Below are 21,958 nucleotides of genomic sequence, written 5' to 3'. Positions count from 1 at the left end.
TCAAGAAAAAAAACCCTTTATATCTTTTGTCATGGTAATAAAAATCTTGATGTAATAGTCTATTCTGTTTCATAAGTTACTCTGGTAACTTATTAATGTCTTCATCTTTTTTCATTTTATGAGATAATTTTCTTCATATTCACAGGAAGTCCATCTTTTGATTTCAGCTAGGCCAAATGTTCAAATGGAGGTCATACTTTTTCCATTCTCCTAAGTGTGACTTGTTTGTATCTCAGAAAACATCAGTGCAGGCGTAGAGACCATTTTTCAGTCTAACTTATTGAAAAAACTGTCAAAACTCTATGAATCACACAAAAATCTTTGTGCTGAACTGGTGTGAAACACACTGTCATCACCTCTGTTTTCAGAACTTACACACAGAAATATTTTCTATTTATTTTGCTACATGAACATTATTTAAGCCATTGGCCGGGGATGTTTCTGTAGTTTCAGTAGGAATTTACAGGATTAGTGTCTTAAATATATTAATTTTTTTCAACCAACCAGTCACTATTTGGGTCCACTTGTGATACTTGAGCAATGCATTTCTTATTATTCATTGTTGCTTCAGTACAAGACTGTGGTCTCTCTGTAGGAAGTCCTCTGCAAATACACATACAGAGTTTGGGTGGAAATGCAGGAAGGATGGTATAAAAAGCAAAGGAAGGCAATGGGAAGGCAGAACAGCAAAGGATGCTTTGCTAGTGGCTGGATGGACACATTTGCTAATGCTGATGATTTATTTTAGATTCTGAAATGGTTACTGTTCTTTATTTAGTGAGTGTAGCTTTTTTTGTTTAATTGGTTAACACCTATAGAAATTAGAAAGAACAGTAGTTATGACAAATGGACTATGTAATTTGAAAATTGTATTTTGTCACATGTTTTAGTCACAAAACCTAGTTGAAATCAATTGTCCAAACATTCACTTAACATATTAATAAGTAATACAGGAATACTCTAAGCCCTCTTGAATTAGACATATTACATCTTGTTACAAAATTTAATGCCAGACTTAATAACTCAAAGTATGCTCTAGAATAAAAATACATTTATGTGCTAGTGTGTGGTAATTAGAATGCTAATCCAAATTACAAAAAAAACCCCTAAGCCCACTATTCAGTTGGAACTGTTTTATATACTGAAGACCAGACAATTACCTTTAATTGAATTTCTTCTTAAAAATCCTAATTTTTGTTTTTTCAAGTGGGTATGCTTTTTTGTGGCATGTTTCTAAATATTGCAACGCTGTAATATTACAGCTGTCAGATTTCAACATTGGTCAGATTTCAGGAGCTATTTGGGTATTTACCTGCAAAATCAGTGTCATTTAGGACTTTTATATAAATGTGTCTAGATGGTTTGTGTTCTCACATTTCCTGTTGAAAACACTATAGAAACAGTAAAGTACCACCTTTTCAAAAAGGGAAGATGATGTTTCCAATTCAACACTATTAGCTTTGCATATTTGTAACAGGAAGAATTATTTTAAAATATAATTTTATCCTGCCATGAGTAGGCTTATGTCATCTCGCAGTTGCTGAAACATTCTGCATATTTTGAAGATGGTTTGTTTGAATTTTTTTTGCATATTATTTGAGCAGTTAAAGGAGAGTTAATGAAAGATGGATGACTGATCAGTTGCTGATGTTTCATTTGTTTAATTTTTCTTAGAACCATAACCTTCAACATTTTTAGTGTGTATGAAACCAGCTGTAGTGTGCTGTTGAACCCTATACAGCTTCTTGTGGTCTTATCAATAATGATTGAATAACTTTCTAAAAAATAGATCTAAAATACCAATTTATGGAAATTTGTAACATGTTTTTAAGAAGTTCATTCACAGGAGGGGAAATTGAAGTAATGCTGAGAAATATCTAAGAATCACACGTTGATAAAAATTTCAGGTTGAATATTGAATAAGTCTCCGTAATGTTCAAGTTGTTAGAGTTCTCCATCTGCCATTATGGTCATCTTAGAAATAAATAAATTAAACCACGTGAATTTACTTTACATGTTGTTTCTATCTCTCCTGATACATGATTATGTGAAATAAGGTACTTACTTGACTTGAAAATACTTAAGACAGTTTCAGTCACTTTTTTGTTATATTGAAATGTCCAGAAGAAATGCAGTGCCTCATGTCTTGAATCCTCAGCTTGAATGCTGTTTGATCAAATAAAAAACTCCAGCTATTCTTAGGCTTTTTTTTTTTCGCTAAGTATATTTATTCTCCCTCCGAAGGTCAATTCCAGAAGTCTGGTACTAGAACTGCCATTCCAGCTTCCTCATTGCTCCTGGTGGCCAGGGCATATCCCAGTGCTATTTGCCTGTTATAAGTGTGGAGAATATCCTTCTGAAGACAACTGTCTCCTTTGTGTTTAAACACCTGCCACTATGTGAGTGTTTTGGTTTTTTTTTTTTGTATTTTTAAAAAAAACCAAACTGACTTTGCCTCATTTTCATTAATGCCATAGTTACACATTTGACATTTATAAAAATGTTTGTGATGTCTCCTGCAGTTGTCCAAAAACTATTTTCCTACCATTTCTCTATCAAAAGAAATCTTATTTTACAAATAGAGGTTCTTTTCTGCTTAGTTTGCTGCATTAAATTTTAAAAGACAAGTGAAAATAGTGACTCTAGTATTTGGTTTTAAAACTGACGGATAACTGTGTTGCAGTCTGCTTCCCACAGAACTGGTGGAACATAAGCCGTGTCAGTGGGAGCTTTTCTTTGCTTTCTCCCATAATGTGCCCTAAGTCCCGACCTGAAGGGGCAATTCACTCTCTAATTTAAACCTCTCCTTAACATTAACAACATGGCAGTGTTTAGTAATGATACAGTGTTTACTGTTCAAGACTTGCCAATTTGGCCTTAAATAGCTAGACTATATTACCTCAATTTGCCATATTCCCTCTGTTTAGTTTGGAATTACCTTGCAAATGTTAAGGTGATAGTATTGATTTGTATAAAGAAATTATAAATTGGAAATCCTAGCAATGTGGATTTAAAGTTCTAGTGTTGGTCTATAGAAACACACTAGTTCAAGTAGTTAAAGGTCAGTAAACTCATTTTAATAGGCACTTTTTTTTTCTTTTACTGACTTCCATCAGTGCCTTTAATTAGTTACTTTTCCTTCCTATTCTCTGGATAATTTAAAACTCCTTTCTGAAATGATTTTATAAGACTTATATGAGCTTGGATATGTAGTTTCTGTACCTTTTAAGTGTAGTTAGTTTTTTCCAGTGTTGCAATAAAGTACAGAACACTATGCAGTACATTAAAGAAATAGAGCCTATGCATCAGAACAATTTTCATGCCTCACTCAATTCTTAATGTAAATTAGTAGGAACATTGGTTATCCATTTGAGAAATTGAGTTGGTATAAAAATAAAAATGCACTTATGGTATGTGGTGCTTTGTGTATCATCTTGGGAGTGTTTTGCTGTTTATCTGTCACTTGAATTAGAAAAAGCAGTCACTGGCTGCAGGTGACATTAAAAATTAAAGGTTAACCTCAATTTCTTTACTGACCAGACGTGGGGCAGAAAGTTCTTCTGGATGTGTGCCTGGATTTTGGAACTGTCAAATAGAGTTGAGAAGTAGAGACTGGTGCTTTTGGTGGCCTCGTCTTTTTGTATGTGCATGTGTGATTATATGATTTCACCATTTCCAAGTGTTTAGACTGCTTTTTGTAGGTTATATCAAGAGCATTTTCCATTGCATCCAACTTTGTGAAATTAAAAAATTACATGATAACACTATAGTAAGTAATTACAATGAACTCATTTTACTGATCTACATAATTCTAGGAATGTCTTTTTATTTTGTTGCTTAGAAAAACTAATTAAAATAACTGTCTTTCCTATTACTAGAGAATATGTGTCTTTCAAAAACGAGTTAAAACTGTTCTTGAAAATTGCCTTAGAAGCTTTTGAATATTCTGGTTACATTTAATGTAAGACAAGTTTTATATACTCATGAACAAACCTGGGAGATCTTTCTTAAAGTTTTTGACAAACTCAGCTTCTCCCTCGTAGTGCCTGCAAGGTGAGCCAAGCTCAGCAGCGTGAGCTTCCCTTGTCTCTCACTCCAAATGTTGGAGGCAGCATTCAGGCTAGTGAAGGAGAGTTCAGACAGCAGAGGTTTCCATGTAACCTGCCATATATCTTTCCTTTGTTAAAGAGGTATTGTGCTAGTTCAGTGGTGGACCAGACTACAGGCAAGTGTTGATCTTTGAGATGCAATTTGAAGCTGAGGTTGCTGCTCTTACCTTCCATTTAATCTCTTAATTTTCTTAGCCATGCAGTAAAGTAGCATGTATGTAGTGAGTAGATCTGATGGTTCTTGTTGGCTAATGAGGGAAAATGAGAAGGGAAGAAAGAAAAATCAATTTTATTTTGTGAGTAAAATAGACTGCCAAAATGCATGGGTTTTTTCTTCCTTCACCCTTCATTTACCAAACAGTGATGTTTGGTTCGTGGCTGTTTTCCCTCTAATGTCAATGGCCATTTTCTCTCTTACAGCTCTTAATGGTAAAACAATAAAATGGAAGTTTCATTAAAGAAAGCAATGCATATTGCTAATATAGAAAAGAACACTATTTTAGGAGCCCTAGTATTTCAGATGTCTATAATCTTATTAAAATTATATATCTATGAGCTTGCTTCATAGTAAGCTTGGCACAGTTGTTTCAGGACTGGTATACTGTAGATTGTTCTGACTGCAAATTAAATCATGTTAAGAATTCTTTGGTGGAAAAGTGATAATGCTCATTTAGTGTGCTTTACTTATTATTTCTAATTTGTTAAACCTATATTTAAGACAGATAATTTCTCTGAAGACAGAATATTTTTAAACGCATGCTAGTTACTAAATTTCCTGTAGTTTCCCCTGCTTGAAATTTTTCCAATGTTCTCTGAGATTGGTTTCACTTAATATTTTCTGGTTTCAGATATTTTATGTTGACACAATACTGAAACTGGTCAAACAAGTTTCACCATTGAAATGATTTATAAAGAAACTGAAATACTATATGTCTTTAAAAATAGTTCCTTTGACTTAGGGAGTAGTTAAATCCCTTATAATAGTTGATAATTGTTGGCTTGCAGCCTGGTTCTAAAGTCTTTGTTTTACAAACTGGGTTATAAAGCATCAAGAAAACAGAATGTTGGGGGTTTTTTTAGATGAAATATCTCAGGTAATTAAATACTTCAGGAATTTATAATTCATTTATAATTTGAAATACAGTGCTTTCTAAGAAAAAAATCTTAAAGTGATTTTATATATTGTCTTACAGACTCTAGAATAGGCATGTTATAATTTGTCAGTTAATTTAAATTTAAGTAAACTTCTCTATCTATTAGTCTAAAAAGCACTGGTGATTTGCAACTATATTACAGATGGCATCTTTTCCTAAATAGTACAATAATCTGTGTTTTGTGGAGCAAGTGAATTACCCATTTGTTACACTGTTATGCAGCTCATAGAGGTCATCACACATCTGTATGAACAGAACATATAAGTATTTTTAAAACTCCAGCACCAATTCAAACAACCCAGTTCATTGCAGAGTTTCTGTTGTTGCTGTTCCTACAGGGTTGGTAGTCCATTTGCTTGTGTTTAATTTGTGGCTGTATTGCAGAGATGTGCTCAAGAAAGATATGCATAAGATAAGGACTTTTTTCTCAGATGTAGAAAACTCGCAGGACATGCAGTTTCAAAACAGTGGAAGAACAGGTCCAGGATCGAGAGTTATTTTGCAAAGCACTAAAATCAGGTTATATCAGTTCCTCTTCAGGGTACATAATATCAAGTCTAGACTAGTAATTACCATAGCTTTATTTTCAGTAGCTCTCTGATTCTCCAGGTGAAGAGTAGTGGTAGTGTGTGTTATTAGCCCATTGTCTTCAGACATCCTCTTGTTTCTCCTCTTTGTACCATGTTAGATTGCTTACTTTTATAGCTGAAAAATTTGGTACTGCTTCACATCTTTGTTAGTTCAAGTTTTTTGTGGCAGTGGTCTTTGTGCACTGCATGGCCCTTGCCCTTGCCCCTGCCCCTGGCATGTTGCCTCATTTCCCTCCTGGGCCTCCTTTTGGGGAACGTGACTCTGAAGCCTGAGCTGCTCATGGACAGAGCCCAGCCGATTCTGGCAGAGATTTTTCATTCTGCTTGGGGCTTACTTTGTAGTTCATCTTCATTTTAACCACAAAACCACCTTTGCCAGTGCAAAGAAAGAACTGACTTCTGCCTTGTAGTACTTTAAAGTGGACTTTATAACAAAAGTGGAGAGAGACTTTATACTAGGGCCTCTAGGGATTTAGGCCTCTATAAGTAAAGGATGGTACATTTAGATGAAATCTAAGCAAGAAATTCTTAACAATTAGGCTGTTGAGATATGGAAGCAGGTTGCCCAGGGAAATGCAGATGCCTCATCCTTGGAAGTGTTCAGGGCCAGGCCGGATAGGACTTCAAGCAACCTAATCTAGTAGACGTCCACGTCTCTGCCCATGACAATCCTTTCCAACCCAAACCAGTCTGTGGTTCTACTTGAGGAAAGCAGCTTCTTGACTTTTTGTACCTGCTTAGAATTCTGTATGTCTCTTACATACTTCCATTTTATAATGTTTATTCTGCTTTCTGTGGCTTTTAAACTTTTTCAGAGACATTGCAGTGGTTACAAGTTGTATTGATTGAGCCTGGTCAAAAGACTTTAATTTGTGGTTTGCTTTGGTTTGGTTTTGTTTTCAGTAAGAGATAAGTGCTACCTTAGATGATCATAAATGCTGATCAGAATTTGTTAAAAAGGATTTATTAAAATTGTTCTTAAAGGATTAAAAGTGGCAGCCTTAAGAAAATTTGCATGAAGCAAATGATGGAAGGGAGAAACAGTTGGGTTGCCAGTGGTGTAGTTTAAAAAACCCAAGATTGTAATGATATTGTGGTGTATTTGAAGTGATGCTCCTACCATAGATGTGACAGTCACAGACAGTTGTCTCTGATGTGTTTAGAGCTGTGCTAATGTTCCAGTAAAGCTTTAAGGACAAAAAAAAATTTCTAAAATATTGGTTGTAATTTCCCTTGAAGGGAAGGGATGCTATTTCATGGCTATCCTTGGCTCTCTTTTCTCTCCCTCTGCTCCTCCTGAAGAAATTCTGTATGACTTACAGAATTCTTTGCTTCCAGGACAAATTCTAAAGGAAGTTCACAGAATTTTAGTGGGTTTTGCTCTTTAAGTTATATGGATTTAAGTGTCTAAACATGTACTGAAGGATATTGACAGGTACCAGTGTAGATGCCAGCCATGTGCAGTTGGAGTCCTGTACTAGGGACTGATCTGCAATGCAAGCAGCAGAAGTTCTCCGTTGTTATGACTGGCCAGCATTTGTAATTTGATGGAAAGCAGATGAATAAAGCCAAATTGAAGTGACAGTGATGACCAACTGCCTAGTAATTTAAGACCCTGAACACATTGCTTAGTGCTATTTATTCAATACATACGTGTAGTAAATATAGACCTTTATGCATTTCTCTAAGGTGATGGAAGCCACGGTGGGCAGAAGTTATTGTATATTATCAGCACTCTGTTATATTTGAATAAATTAATGTGGAACTTATATAAAACTCATAACTTTCTGAGCAGCTTCATCTGGTTTTGTTCAAGCTTCATTGAGTGATATACATTACATAACTTCATATTAAACACTTTCTTTGCAACTTTTTGTATAATTTCTACAGATTTGTAGTTTTTAAAAAATTAAAATCTTGCCACCAACTTTTGCAGTAGGTTCCTGCATATTATATGCCTGATCCTCTAAGATCTTTCCTCATAAGCATTAATGTAGTAAGAGTTGATTCTGATATGAATGGTTCAACAAGATTTACAAGGAGTGGTTGAATGTTGTTTTATCATTTTTGTTAAGCAGCACACATGCCTTAGAGTTATAGAAAAGGTTACCTGTACCTTGAAACTTGCAATATTTATCATCTTTTGCAAGGGAATTGTGGATCAGGTGCAAGAATTTCTCTGTATTATAAATGTTCTAAACTTACTTTGGCATATTAATCTAGATTATTTTAAAATGCAGAAGTGTAGTTTATAGTGGGATCCAAGCTGGGTGTGAGGAAAAAAAAATCATTATTCTCTGACATTTGGCAGAGAGGAGTAAGGAATAGAAAAGAAAGAAAATGCTCTTTTTTCAGTGAATATATTGTTCCCATAGAATGTACCAACAAAAAAGTAGATCAAGACAGTCTTACTTGGAGACACTCATACCATCTGACAGGAAAGTGATTTTAATTAATTTAAAATCCAGAAGCAACAGTATTTCTTCCTGAGTAAATGGTTGGAAGACCTTAATTACACATTGCTTTTGAAAGCACAGATTGCACTTAGTTTCTTTTTGGTCTTTTAGACTCGGACTTTGGAAAGTATTTAACTTACAGGAAGTAAAGGAGTACTTTCCTGAATTAACAGGCTGTTAGTGAGTTTCTCAGTATGAATATAGCTACTTGAAAACAGTAGGAATTTGGTGGAATGTTTTGAGGTTGGGCATGTTTGGTTTGGTTTCGTTTTTATAACAGAAAATCATCCAATACCTTCACCTGGATTTTGGCATCAAAATTTTTTAAAATATTTGCTGCATAAAAAATAAGTTTTGACAAAAGCAAAGGAAGTGGCAAAGTGTTGAAGTTGTGAATCAGTATCTAGTTATATGTAATCATGATTTAGTGCTGCAGTTGAGAATATTTTATAGTGTGAAACTGCTCTAGGTGAATAGCAACCAGCTAGAGGAATAGTGAGTGACTAACTGTATTTCTAGGTTCATTTAACTTATTCAATACACTTTTTTGTGAATGAAATGTAAACATAGAATGGAATTGTGGTTAGTTCTATAAATGAAAACTATAGTTAAGAAACCTGCATGGTTTTGTAACATTTTAGGGGGAAATAATAATGGTTTTGTTTTACTTTAATGTTTAGGTTTTCAGCAGAGACGCATTTAAATATTAAAATTTTCCCATGCAAAACATTTTTCTTATTCCAAAAAGATACTGTAATAAACATCATTAAAGGGATGGACTATTTAATGTAAAAAAAGAAGGTTCCTCATTCATGACATTTTTACTCTACATAAGGATCTTATGCCTTATGCTCCTAGATTGTTTGAAAAGAAAATTTTGCTAATGCAATTTTAACAATTTTTCTGACACTACTTTTCAGATGTTATTCCTTTTTTGAATATATCATTAATGGACAATGCAGATTTCATATGCAAGCTTCTTTGAGGAGTTGTAGTAAAAGCTGCATTTAAGATTTTGCCTGTATTAAAATTGCTTCCAGCATATGGTTTCCTGTGACTATTTAAAGTTTTATAATTAATATTGAGGTTTCAGTATTTTCTCTGTGGCAAGTACTAGGGAGTGGTATCAGATTGTTTTCCCTGTTTCCTGTACAAACTCTGAGTTTGGGAAGGTCTTCTTAACGTCCCTCAAGGTTTTGCAGTTAAAAGCCCCACAAAATAACTTGCCCTTTTCACAGTATTTGTAGGGTGCTAAGAGGAAGGGTTTCTTGTTTGGTAGCCACAATTTGGTCGTGTAGCAGTGATACTGACTTCCCTACTGCCAGGCATTCAGCAGAAGCTTGGGAAATGTAGTACTTTACACAGAAAAATTAACTGGTTCAAGTAATTGGGAAAAGGGGAATGATTTTTAAAGGAAGAGACCAATGGTTTGGGCCATTGTGTGAGTCCATACTTCCTCCACTTGTCAAACTGGAACAGAATCTTGAAGTTCTTTTAGATTAATTTTTATTACAAGCCACAACTACAAAGCTAAGGGAGACCAGAAAATTCACTGTTCTTTAAAATATATCTTTGAATACATACACAGTCCATGCATTTCAAGTTTTGTCTTCTAATGATTACATGTTGAGTAACTTGAAAAACAACATATAGAACCAGCAATTTCATTATACACAGAACTGATCCAACTCATGTGCCCAATTTTACCTCCTTAAGATGTGTGGCATTTTTTCATTCTCGTAGTGCTTCTCAGATATCAAGGAATCACCTCCTTAAAAACAACATATGTATCTGAGACTATGGTAGTTTCAGAGCTGTTTCATTTCATATATTTGCATTTGCAGTCTGGAAATGTCACACTAAGCTCTTACCAAAACACACCAAAAAATAAAAGTTCCTAATTTAAAAATATGTCAGAATATTTGGACCAATTTGATTTGCCAGTTTTTCATGCTGGAAGCCTGGATTTTTTGAGTCAGAGTTGCATGTTATAAAATTAAAGGAGATACTTAGCTGGCCATCACAGAAAAATCATGATAGTGTGTGCATAGAAATACAGTGTTTGTGTATATGTCTCATAAGAGGTATGAGAGATTAATGTTCTTCTTAACTGAAAAGTTCTTTTTCTACTCCAAGGATATTTAAAAATAATTCTATCCATTTGGTGGAGCAATAGCTTAGTTAATGAAATTTGATATTTTGGAGTTTTTCATTCTTGTGTAACATCTGTAAACATGTTCCCAAACCTTACATGCAGTTCTGTAATTAACTTAGTGTTTCCATTGTGATTTTTCAATGAATAGAAAAAATGCTGTTTATACAGATGAGGGAAAAAACTAATTTTCCTCAGCAATACAGTTGTTAGATTTTGTTGGGGTTAAAATACAAACCAATGCAAAATCTGGGGTTTTTTTTATTACCTGCTTGAAATCCCCTGAAAATGTTGGTTTTGCATACTTCAGATAAACAGTGAGGTGTAGTCCGGCCCGCTGTCTGTACAGGGGTAAGATCAGTTAAGAAACAAAGCATTTTTAAACTTCTACAGAAGACCTGTACCTCTCTGATCACAGCAGTTAGTTTCTTTATTTTCATTAGTTTTTCTCTCCATGTAATGTACATAGAAAGTTAATGATGAAAGAGTAGTAAAGTATTCATTGAAACTGAAAATTATAGTATTTGCAAATATAAAAATCATAATTTACATAAATTTTATAGTCAAGAACATTATGAATGTAAATATGCCTTCATCTATTCTCAGTCTTATAATGCCATTTGTTGTCCAGTGGGAGATGAAGAGTGATGTTGAGACTGCTGTTTAACCTATTATAGCAGCCTAAAGAAATTAAATCGCCTTGATGTAAATATGAGGTGGGAAAAGAGTATTCATCTCCATTAAGTGACATAAAAAACCATGGTAAGAATAACAGGCGGGTGGTTATGCATTAAGTGCTGAAGTCCCTAAATTTGGACACTAATTATAACCACAAGGACAATTGCCTCCCACGTACTTAAACTTTAATTTCAGTATATTTTCAGACCAAAAAAAATATGCTTCACAGTTCTTTAGGCACCAAATGTGGATTTTCTCTTGCATTCTTTTTTCATCTGATACATGATTCCTTTTCCCCTGCTATTAAATGAGGGCCTAATACTAAAAAGCTGAATTCATTATGTACTCCTTGGTACAATGTGATCTTTAGACATTGTATTTTACTAGATCTCATAATTATGCTGAGGAAGTTCTACCCATTTTTAGTGCCATAAGCAAATGTTGCACCATCATATTCAAATTATTTGGAGCAGTTGTTTCAGCTTCATATTAATGTTACTTACACCTGTGCATGACCAGTAGCTACATAACCTGTTGCACCACATAAGTCACTCCTATTTTATTTCTTGGTGGTGCACCCTTGCACCCTTTCCTAAAATTATTTTTATGTTCCATTAGATAAAGTAATTTTTATGTTGAGTAATTGCATTAAAGTATGACCCATGGAACCATAAATGAGAACAGAGATGTTGTATAAAACTATCTTTTAAAGTTAATTGAGTATTGCAGTGTCTTTAATATTAAACTGGTTTCCATGCAGGAGAGATCATTTTGATGTTTAGCCATTCCATCTTTGGTATAAATTAAGGTAAAGTATTAATCATTTAAAAAAATACAAATCATTACTTCACCTTTGCCTTAATATTTTAAAAATTCATTATGTCACTGTCTAACCTGATGTAATAATTAAGATGTGGTATTTCTAGATCTAATTTGTCTGATGTTTTTCAGTAACTCTGTCTTACTATACTTTTCTGTGCTTGTTTAGATAGTTATTGGCTATTACACCTTCTCCACATGTACTAAGCTATAGATCTCCATCAAATCACCTCTAATCTTGTTACAAATAAACTAAATATACTGATCTTTTGTCTGCCTCACACACATAATAAAAAGAAGGATTTCCTGACTGTAATTCTTGTAACTCCTTTTTTGGCCCTTTTAATTTCAACTTCCTTTTGAATTAAAGATACCAGGCCTGGTTATAGCATTCCAGTGATGCCATATGTGCAGATAATTTCAGGTCCTTAGTACTACCATATATTTCCCTGTAATGCACCCAGGGATTGTTTTTAGCTTCTTAGCTACAGCAACATAGTAAGAGCAAAAAAAGCATTTGGTTATTTACAATGACTTGTAAGTTCTTTAGGGATTCACTGCTTTCTAGGATGTAATCCTCCATTTTATGTGGCCTGTCTTGTAGGTTCTTAATGTTCTTAAGGTAAATAAATTAAAATAATGTAATTTCTACTCCGAGATTTACTTAACTTATGCAGCTTGTTGGAAGGATTTTTACTTATTTTTGTCATCACAGAGCTTTAGCTTTTTTACATAACAGTGAAGAATCAGTCATCAGGTTTTATGTGTGTTTTGTGTGATTGATATTTTTAAAAAGACAATAAAGGGGACTTCACAAAGCATTAGAGCATTAATATAGCACGAAGAAGGCTTATAATGTGTTTGGCTTTTGATGATACCTAATGATATGGCAGAAAAAGCACTCTTCTACAAGGCTGCTTTTAAGCTACAAGGGAACCAGAGGAATTGTTAAGAATAATAGATAGCATATCTTGGATTAATTTTTTTTAAATTTGTTTTTAGGAGCAGAAGCACAAAAATCCTGTCTTAATCTTGCTTTTAGGTATGCTGCTTATTTAGCTTTTAGTAACTTGTAATTTAAGATCACAGTTATTAGGTGTATTTCTGCATTTTATATATCGCTCCCAGATGCTACAGTATTAGTTTTTATCACTGCATATTTTATGAAATGTCAGCCTTCTGTTGGCTGCTCATGCAGCATTGTTAGTGATCAAAGCCACAACATAAAGGAGAGGAATCTAAACAGTTGGCTTATCTTTGTCCTTCATTGTGACACAGTACCATAAAATTACTTTACTATATAAAAGGCAGGCAAAGCTTCGCGCAGCACACTCTGAAAAGGTGAACTTCTTGTTATGCTCAACAAAATAGATAAATTCTTCTGGGTGATATTTTGTGCAGGGAAAGTAAAGTTAGTGATGATGTCTTTAGAATCTGGAAAAAGTTTTCATCTTTTCCTGCCTTTTTAAAGCACAATTGTGTGTGTGTGTGTGTGTGTGTGTGTGTGTGTGTATGTGTGTGTGTCGCAATCCTATTATAAATCTATCCTTTAAAACCTTTTGAAATGGAGGAAATGTGTCCTTTGGAGTAATCTGTATGGGGTGTTGTGGACTTCTTTGGGATACAATTAATCAAGACATTATATCACTTGAAGAGGGATAATTGGGAAGATAATAGTTAGCCTTTACATGATTAAAACTGCTGGTGTTTATCAAGTATATTTGGCTTTCCTTTTGGTTCTTCACACAGGAGAATATTTTGAGTTTATCCAAATTTTTGGTTAAAAATACCAGAATATCAGTCAGCCTTAATTTTTCTGCTTGCCTAAGTGATTTGTGTATCAGAACTGAAATAATAAAGTAGGAAAAACTCTACAAGCTCTGGAGATATTCTAGGAATAAAAATCTTGAATGATTTTGATCAGCTGTTGTGTATGCCCTGCACAGCAGTTGGTTCAATCAATTTTATGTTTTGGGATGGTTTTATTAAAGCGAGCTGCTGCTTTCAGTAAATCATTGTAAAGATGCTAGCTTTCTATATGCTTTTTGGGGACCTGCAGCTTACCAAGTCAGTCTCTTAATATAAACAGACTTAACTTGGCTCCTCAAGAGGCTGGGCTGAATTAGTAACCCCCTTACCATGTGGAGTGTTATCAAGATGGGACAGAATACAGAAAAGGAAATAGTCTCCTAATATGATAGTGATACAGGAAGTAAAAGAACAAAAGTATTCCTGTCATATTGGGGGGCCTATGAAAGGCATTTCAGTCAACAAGGCTCTTGACAGTATCTCTTTTAAGAGATGATCATGCACACTACCTGATTGCATGTGTTTGTGTTTGTCTTTCCAACTGCTGGTAGTCAGTAGCTTGTATGCATCTATTCTCTCACAGTATGTGATCATATTTTGATAAATGTTTCAGAAGTTTTGAACAAATGAACAGTGGTATTTTCTTCATGACATTGTGATCAAGATGGCCACAGTGCTCCATTTTATCTTGACTTTATGGATGAGACGGTCATTTCATCCATCTTTCCTTAAAAGCTGGCACAGGAAGAGATCATTCCTGTGTACATTCAGATGTTTTATTACTTCTTTCTTCATGTGCTTCAAAATGGGGCAGGTAGAAAACAAACTGTTATCAAGTGAGTTAAGGTTGAAGATACTTAGTATATCAGAAGTATTAATTAATGCTTTCAATTAATTAATTTTGAAAAGTGTAATTTAGGAAAACAAAACAATCTTGACAGTGGTAGGGAGTTCATGCATCAGCTGTCTGACATTATTGAGCTCAATTTAGGTCATCCTTCCTGTATGAATATGGCATCACACAGAGTCTGCATAACTTTCTACCAGCATCAAGTTCATGGTGCTTCTCCTGCCCTTCACAACTGAAAGGGCTGAACATTCAAAGTACAGACCTATTCCCCATCTTTCTAGATAAGGTGTGATTGTAATGTATTTCTCTTCTGATGTTTTGAAGAAGTAGGTTCTCCTACTTTATATTTTCATTCAATGTCCACATGAGTAGGTGAATTTTACATGTCTTACATTTACTGGAATTCTGGTTTGCTGATGAAGGCAGAAAATCTCCCATTGGACCTGGCTGTGATGAAGGATTTAGAGTCACCATAGAAATTGTGATGCTTACAGCAATTTTATTATCCACAGCAGGAAAGATGTGCTCCTCAAAAAGGATGTACAAAGGTGCATGAGCAAGGTTAGGTGTCTGAGAATCAGAAGGCCAAATATGTTTACACTTCTTGCAAGTCTAGAAGTTCAGGTGACCATGGAGAGAAGACAGAAAGAAATAAAAAGTCTTTAAAGGGAGTGGTTTTTCCTCTACTGATCTTAATAACTTTAGCAGTTAAAGGGTAAACATTTTGTTCAGGGCTCTGTTTTATTTGTGTATCCAAGTCTGCTTTAAACACCTGATAAGAAAATGCTCATGACACTTTAGGAGCTGAAAACATGCAAACCTTATCCAAGCAGGTTCTCTTGTCTTTATAGAGGTGAATCTCTTTGATTCCCTGGCCAAGAAGTCATGCATTAAATACACAGCTTTCACATATCCACTTGTTAACCTAACATACCCCAATTGCAGCAACCAAAAGTCGAGTCTTGATGAAGCATAACATGTAGTGGTACTTCTTTTTGTAATTGGTGCTTTGTGGTCCACAGTTTCATGAAGGGGTAGTAAATAGATGGGATGATAGGTCTTTGTTAATATACTGGATATAATTGAGGTAGCTTGGTGCCTTTTAACCTGATATTCTTGAATCTTGATAGGCGCTCACCCAGCTGATAGGCTTTGGAAATGTAATTTCACTTTACAGATATTTTGTATGTGTACATGTGCAAAATATTTTGTAGATTGGTCCCATTATTTGTCAGTATATATGTTATTATTTCCATAGAAAAAACTTTCATAACTATTTTGATCACCTTTCCCAGCTAGGTCCAAAGGCAGTCTCTTCACTAGGGAAATGAATATACTGGTTTGTTGAGCATTTGTCAGTGCTAATGCTAGCAAAACCAAAGATTTTTTAGCCTCTTTTTAATGCCATTATCCTCAAATCTCTAACCTGAGGGTTATAAATGTAACTGACAGAGAAAATTGAGCAAAATTGATAGTCAGAAATTTCTTAATCAGATACAAATTGTTGGTTTGGACTTGATTCCCGGTCAATGAAAATTGTGTTTCTGAAGTGTAGCTTTATTAGTTTATGCAAGGGTTATCATGGTGCTTGTACCTATGGGGTCAGTAGTCAGATTGCTGCTCTGCACTGCAGAGAGCTCAGTTACAGTGACAAATACTAAAAACAAAGTAATGTACAAGAGATGCTGCAGCTATATATCTAAGGACTTCATGTTGACTCCATCCTCTCTTATTAGTAATGCACTTTTTGGATGCATTTTGCAGTTCCATTTTTTGCTGATCTTGTGTCCTTGGCCTGCTAGAATTGGCAAAGGGAAAAGTCAGCAAGGTTTCTAGGAAGCTGTCTTCAGTATACCCTTTTAGTTAATACACAGATTAATATTAATGATAAGTACAGTAGGAACTGTGAGTGTTGGGTCACCTGAAAGAGTTAAGATGCATTCGTGGTAGCAGTAGAATAACTTAGATATTTTCAATGCTAAGGAAGTTTTAGTTCAGAATTTACTGTTCAAATCTAAAGTACAAGTCAAGCCTTTCCCCAAAGTGAGAGGGGCAGGATTGGAAAGGAGGAACAAGGCCTTCAGCATTGGTGGAGAAGCTATTCACTAAAGAAGCAATCTGACCAGCCAAATGAGGAATTTCCAGGAAGGAGGTGCTTTCTAACTGGGGCAAGATTGAGAATTAATGTTGGATTTCGGTGCATTAATTAATCCCTATTCACACTTCTTACAAATCTACATTTGTAAGTATTCAAACTGATAAATATTTTTTGTGTTAAAAACATGCAAAGGTAAAAGAAAGCTCAAAAGAGCAGAAAAGTGCTTCAATCTGGTCAATATCACAGAATGCTGAGGAAATATGAGCATTGTGGAGATTTTGGCTTTATTAAATGTCCTACTTTGCTCACAGAATGTATTCTGCTAAGCTCTTCCATGTAAATACTGGCAAAGACCCAGGTTTCAGTTTCATTGAAGTCTACCCCACCTGTAATAACTGTAGTCAAGAGATTGCAGTATTTATATATTCATCAGGTGCACTTTGTTTAGTTGTGATATTAAAATGTGTCAAATTGCTCTTCAGGTATGAATGGAGAGTTCACATTCCTAATTTTTATTGTACTCCAAGAGGATTACAATTTCACCTAGAGGTTAGTTATTGTGTATGAGTGTTCAGAAGAAATTTAACGTGTCCAACTTCTGGTTTGGGAACATAAAGACTGATTGTTCCTTTTCACAGCAATTGAGAAGGTTACTGTTGTAAAACATGTATGTGTTTGAGGTTGCAAAGGGGCTAACGACAAGACAGACAAATGCCTCCTGCAGTTAACTGTAGTGCCATTCCCATCAGTTCAAGAACAGGTTGCTTAAAAGTGGGAGGTGCAGCATTTTGTGGTCTTCTTGTTGGATCACCTGCCAGTCAGTGGGGTCCTGTGGCTGTCTTCCTAGCTTTGCATCTCATGAAAGTGCTGAGATACGATAGTTAAAGCAATGGTGGTAGGCAGTGATCATTTCTTACTGGTGAGTTAGCAAACAAGGAATATGTGTCTCTCCTCATAGGGGCTAAGGAGAGATGAGCTCAGGAATGTGCATGACCTTTAGGCATGAGAGACTTTGATATCCAGGAGGAAAAGTCTTGGGACCCAAAAATGGGTCTGTTTGGGCTTGAACAGGATGGCCATGCTGTCTATAGGGATGAGTAGACTTCTGTCATGAATAACAAAACAACAAAGATCTTTCCTTCCCACCTCTTCTTGTGTTTTGAATTGCATTGCGACTTTTACTTCCTATGAATGTACCTGATATGCAGCAAACAGTGTTAGTGTAGAGTATTTGTAGAAAGGATGGTCTATGCTTTTATTGCTCTTCATTTTCGATTTGTGGCAAGACGGGAGGAGGAAGATGGACTAAAACATCTTCACAGCTCTAAGGCCTACTAAGGAAGATCTCGGCTATGTAAACATAGACTTTTTTCTGCTAAGTCCTGTAAATGTAATGGGATAAATTATTTCAATTTCTCTGAATTTGTTGTCTTCTCAAGGTTTTAGATTTTGAACTTAACTTTAACTATTTGGTATTATGTGAACAGCACAATGTAATAGCAACATTTGCTGTGATTTTAAATCTGTTTCTGATATAGTTGACTTCCCGTGCTTTGAACCATTTAGTATCAAGTGAATATTTTAAGTATTGACAATGAGAAATGAAAAAAACCCCACAGCTGTGGCATCTTACATCACTAAAATTTGATTTTCACAGACTCAGAGTTTTACTCCCTGCTTTTCAGTGCAAGCTGAAAGTAGGAATAATTAAAGTTTAGAGAATTTTATGTATCTTGGGCAGGGGTGGGGGGTCAGTGACATTCCACTTTTGATTTGTGAGTAGAAGACTAGATTTTTTTGGAAAATCCCTTTAATTTTATATTGGATGCCATTGTAGCCCATTTAAAATTATTTTCTTAGTGTATTTTCTTCTTTTAGATAGTGTGAACTATTTTGTTTACTATGCACCCGCTATTCCTCCAACAAATTTAATGCTTCATCTATACTGAGCACCCCACAGGAACACATGACTTAGGAAAGGGAAAAATCAGCAGAAAAATAGGTGGTCTGAGCATTTATGTGTTAAATATGCATGTTAATTAGAAAAAATTAGAAAAAATATGAAAACAGATGTTACATAAATTATTTCAGTCTCAGGACAGTAGTAACTTATACACTGACAATAACTTTTATATGTGCACGTATACGTGTATGTCTGTATCTGAAACATTTATGCAACTGCTACATGGACAGCATTAGAAAAATAACTTCTAGCTTAGATAAGCCTTCTGAATATCACCTGCATTTATGGGTGTTTCTCTCCTCTCTTGTGCTGTCCATTGAGCTCCTGAAAGAAGGTTCCTCAAAAAGGCTCTGCCAACAGAGTCTGTTGTATCTTGATACTCGTGGGGAGTATTTGACATAACTGGCATTAAATATATGCAAAACATTTTTCTCTGCATATTGATATTGTACTAGGCAGCAGAAATTTTAAAATATAAGTCCTTAATGTTCTCACACAGCCTATTCTTTACCTTGGTCTCTTTATTTCTCTTAGCTCCCCTGCAGTAGAAAAAAAAAGATCCTAAGGCTTTCTAGTAAAAGGTACTCCAGCAGAGGCAACTAAAATGTTGAGAATGTGTTAACAGAATTTTGTAAGTGGATATTCATGTTAGAATTCATCTGCTCTTAGTGGAGTCATTTTGTCATTTTATAAAGAAGACACTTCTGACTGACAACCAATTTTCTGAATATAAATTCTGATATAATTTGAATAATTACATAATTTCTGTCCACGTTAAAAAAACAGACATATGTGCAGTTCGTTTTCTAATTATCACCACCAGAGACTGAAAAGTTAACTTCTCAGAAAATGAAGGCAATATAACATGAAGTAAGGGGAAATGTTGAAAAATAAAGACCTGTAGCCTTCTGTAAATTTTCATATAATTATTTCAGTATAACATTCTACTTTTCTAGGTTGATAGCTTTCATATTCTTTGAAACCTTGTATGTTTCTGTTTCATAAATTTGATTTTTTTGGGTTTTTTTTCCCGTTTGTAAAATCCAGCATATGCTGGAGGAAGGTAAAAGGCTGCAAGATGTAGACAATGAATTGTGGAAGAAGATTCTAGCAGATTGGATTGTTAGTATTGAAGACTTTTTAAAACAGTGTTCAGGGTAGGCAATTGCTATTCTAGCAGATGCATTACGCTAGTAAATGTATGAGAATGTAGTACTGTAAGAAAATGAATTACAGAAAACTATTAAGAAATCTTATTTATGTCTTGAAGAGGAAATATATTACCATAAATCCTACTTTATACCAATAAATTGTGTTGCCTACACAGAATTATTTAAACAAGAAAAAAAATCAGTGATGTGTTAATCCTTCACTGTACATGTATTCATTCACATTGTAAGAATCAGAGCTCAGAAGGACAAAAGGAAATAGTATAAAAAGGAGTAAAATGGTTCTAGCTGTGTATCTTAAATTTTTAGGAAAAAAAACTATGGAAACTTCAATATTCAGTCTCAAACTAATAGTGGTGATGACTTCAAAGCCTGTTTTAGCCACCATTTTTCTGTGATGTACTATTGCATTTTCCTTGCTAGACTTACATATTTTCATGAGCAGGCTGCACATACTGATAGTTCTTTTCCCCTGGAAAATATTTCCTTTATTGCTACTTTGTAATGGAGTAAGAGTGACCTTAACATCTGAGCCCACACCTGCTAGAATACCTCCATGCCATTTCTGACCTGGTTATTTTAAGAAAGTCAGACAGTGTTGCACTTGCATGAGTTCTAACTTTGGTGGAAATGTCCAGGTTTTTCTGCTCTGTCGGCTGAAGGTAAAAACCTGTGGTCACTGTACCCTGGTGCTCTTAGTGTTGCCAACATTAATAAAATAATAATGGCAAAATTGCAATTCCAGCTCAAAATAGTAACCATTCATTAGTTTTGTGATGCTGGGAAGCAGCAACACCTCTGCATTCAGCCATTCCTGTAGTTGGATGTAGGGTAGATATATGCAATTCAAGTGCATTTCCACAAGTATTATGAGCCCCTATGATTTTGCTTCAGTAAAAATACATGGCTACTGAAATTTTATTGGCCATAGATCAGTGTGAAATTCCTTTCCTGCCAGTAAGCAGTGGTTCATTCATGTTCATTCTCTGCTATTCCTTGGCCTAGTGACCTTTCCAGATTCTGAAAGAAAATAGGAGAGAGCAGCTGCTTTGCTTTTGAATGCCACAACCTAGCACAATCAGAACCAGGCCTTCCAAGAATCTCTGCTACTATTTAGGCATCAATTAATAACAATAAAAAAGAATTAGGAAGAGTTTGTAGAAGAATTTATGACATCACTTTGTATATAAATTAAATACTGTATATTAACCCTCTGGACCCTAGCCGTGGCATTTGTTTTGATCTGCCTTCATTACTCTTCAGATTTATTTAGACTTGGATATTCTTGTTCTGGTGTGGCCATCTAATTCTCTGGATCTGTGGTTAAACATGTGGATCATTAACGATGCTGAAGTTTGCATTCAACCTCCTCTGCATGATTGCTCTTCTGTTTAGAATTCTGTAAGATAAAGGATAAAGAAAAAGATAAGGATGAAATGTGAGACCTTTAGATAGAAATGATAAAGCTTTCTGAGTCAAAAGATATGAGAAATAATGCTCTTAAGATACTTTAGCTTTCAAATATTTCTGTAATCGCTTTTTTATTGTAAGTAGTGGTATGAACAAAATATGGAAGTTTGTGTTCTGTTAAAGCTTGATTATTCCAGTATGAGATTGTTTTAATAGCTAGAAAACATAGCAGGCTTTCCCACCTTTTTATATATCTTGGTTTTACCCAAGTTGATTTATATTTCAGAGTTTTCTCATTATTATGAGCACTAGCACATTAAACACTTGAGAAAAAATAAATGTCTCTGATCTAAAAAAAATGTATGTGTGTATACATACACATATATATAAATGTTTCATTTTCACAAATCCAATTGTAGTAAAGATGATGTTGTTTGTATTATGTTAAGAATTTGTATTTCATGCAATTTTTTCTGTACATTTTTTTTCCTACTCTCGTTAATAAATATCAAGGTACTTTCCAACCCAGCAATATTTCTTAGGATGACTGGCTTTAATACTATATCCGTATTTATTCGTACTCATTAATATGACTAGAATTTTTATGTGGGGAAGTTCTCTCTCATTCACTTTTCTGGGAAGGCAATGATTTTTGTAGGTATGTGCTTCCATCTGTCAATGCTAGATGATGCCGAATTGTG

The 21,958-nt window shown here is 34.7% G+C and overlaps 1 protein-coding gene across 8 annotated transcripts in view; it reads left to right on the top strand.

The window, feature by feature from the left end:
- Window positions 1–21,958, top strand: part of TBC1D5 (TBC1 domain family member 5) — a 316,832-nt gene that overhangs the window by 67,723 nt on the left and 227,151 nt on the right. For 2 of the 8 annotated variants that reach the window (XM_058039422.1, XM_058039341.1), the window contains exon 3: window positions 2,245–2,399. The exons of 5 other annotated variants lie outside the window; for them this stretch is intronic. The gene's annotated coding sequence lies outside the window, so the exon portion shown is untranslated. Of the gene's footprint in view, window positions 1–2,244; window positions 2,400–11,929; window positions 11,948–21,958 lie in introns of those variants that run through there. One more of the 8 variants, XM_058039505.1, reaches the window with a different exon arrangement.

This window comes from Melospiza georgiana, chromosome 1 (assembly GCF_028018845.1).
Source record: "Melospiza georgiana isolate bMelGeo1 chromosome 1, bMelGeo1.pri, whole genome shotgun sequence".
NCBI classification, from domain to species: Eukaryota; Metazoa; Chordata; class Aves; order Passeriformes; family Passerellidae; genus Melospiza; species Melospiza georgiana.
This window is presented reverse-complemented; position numbering and strand designations above follow the sequence as displayed.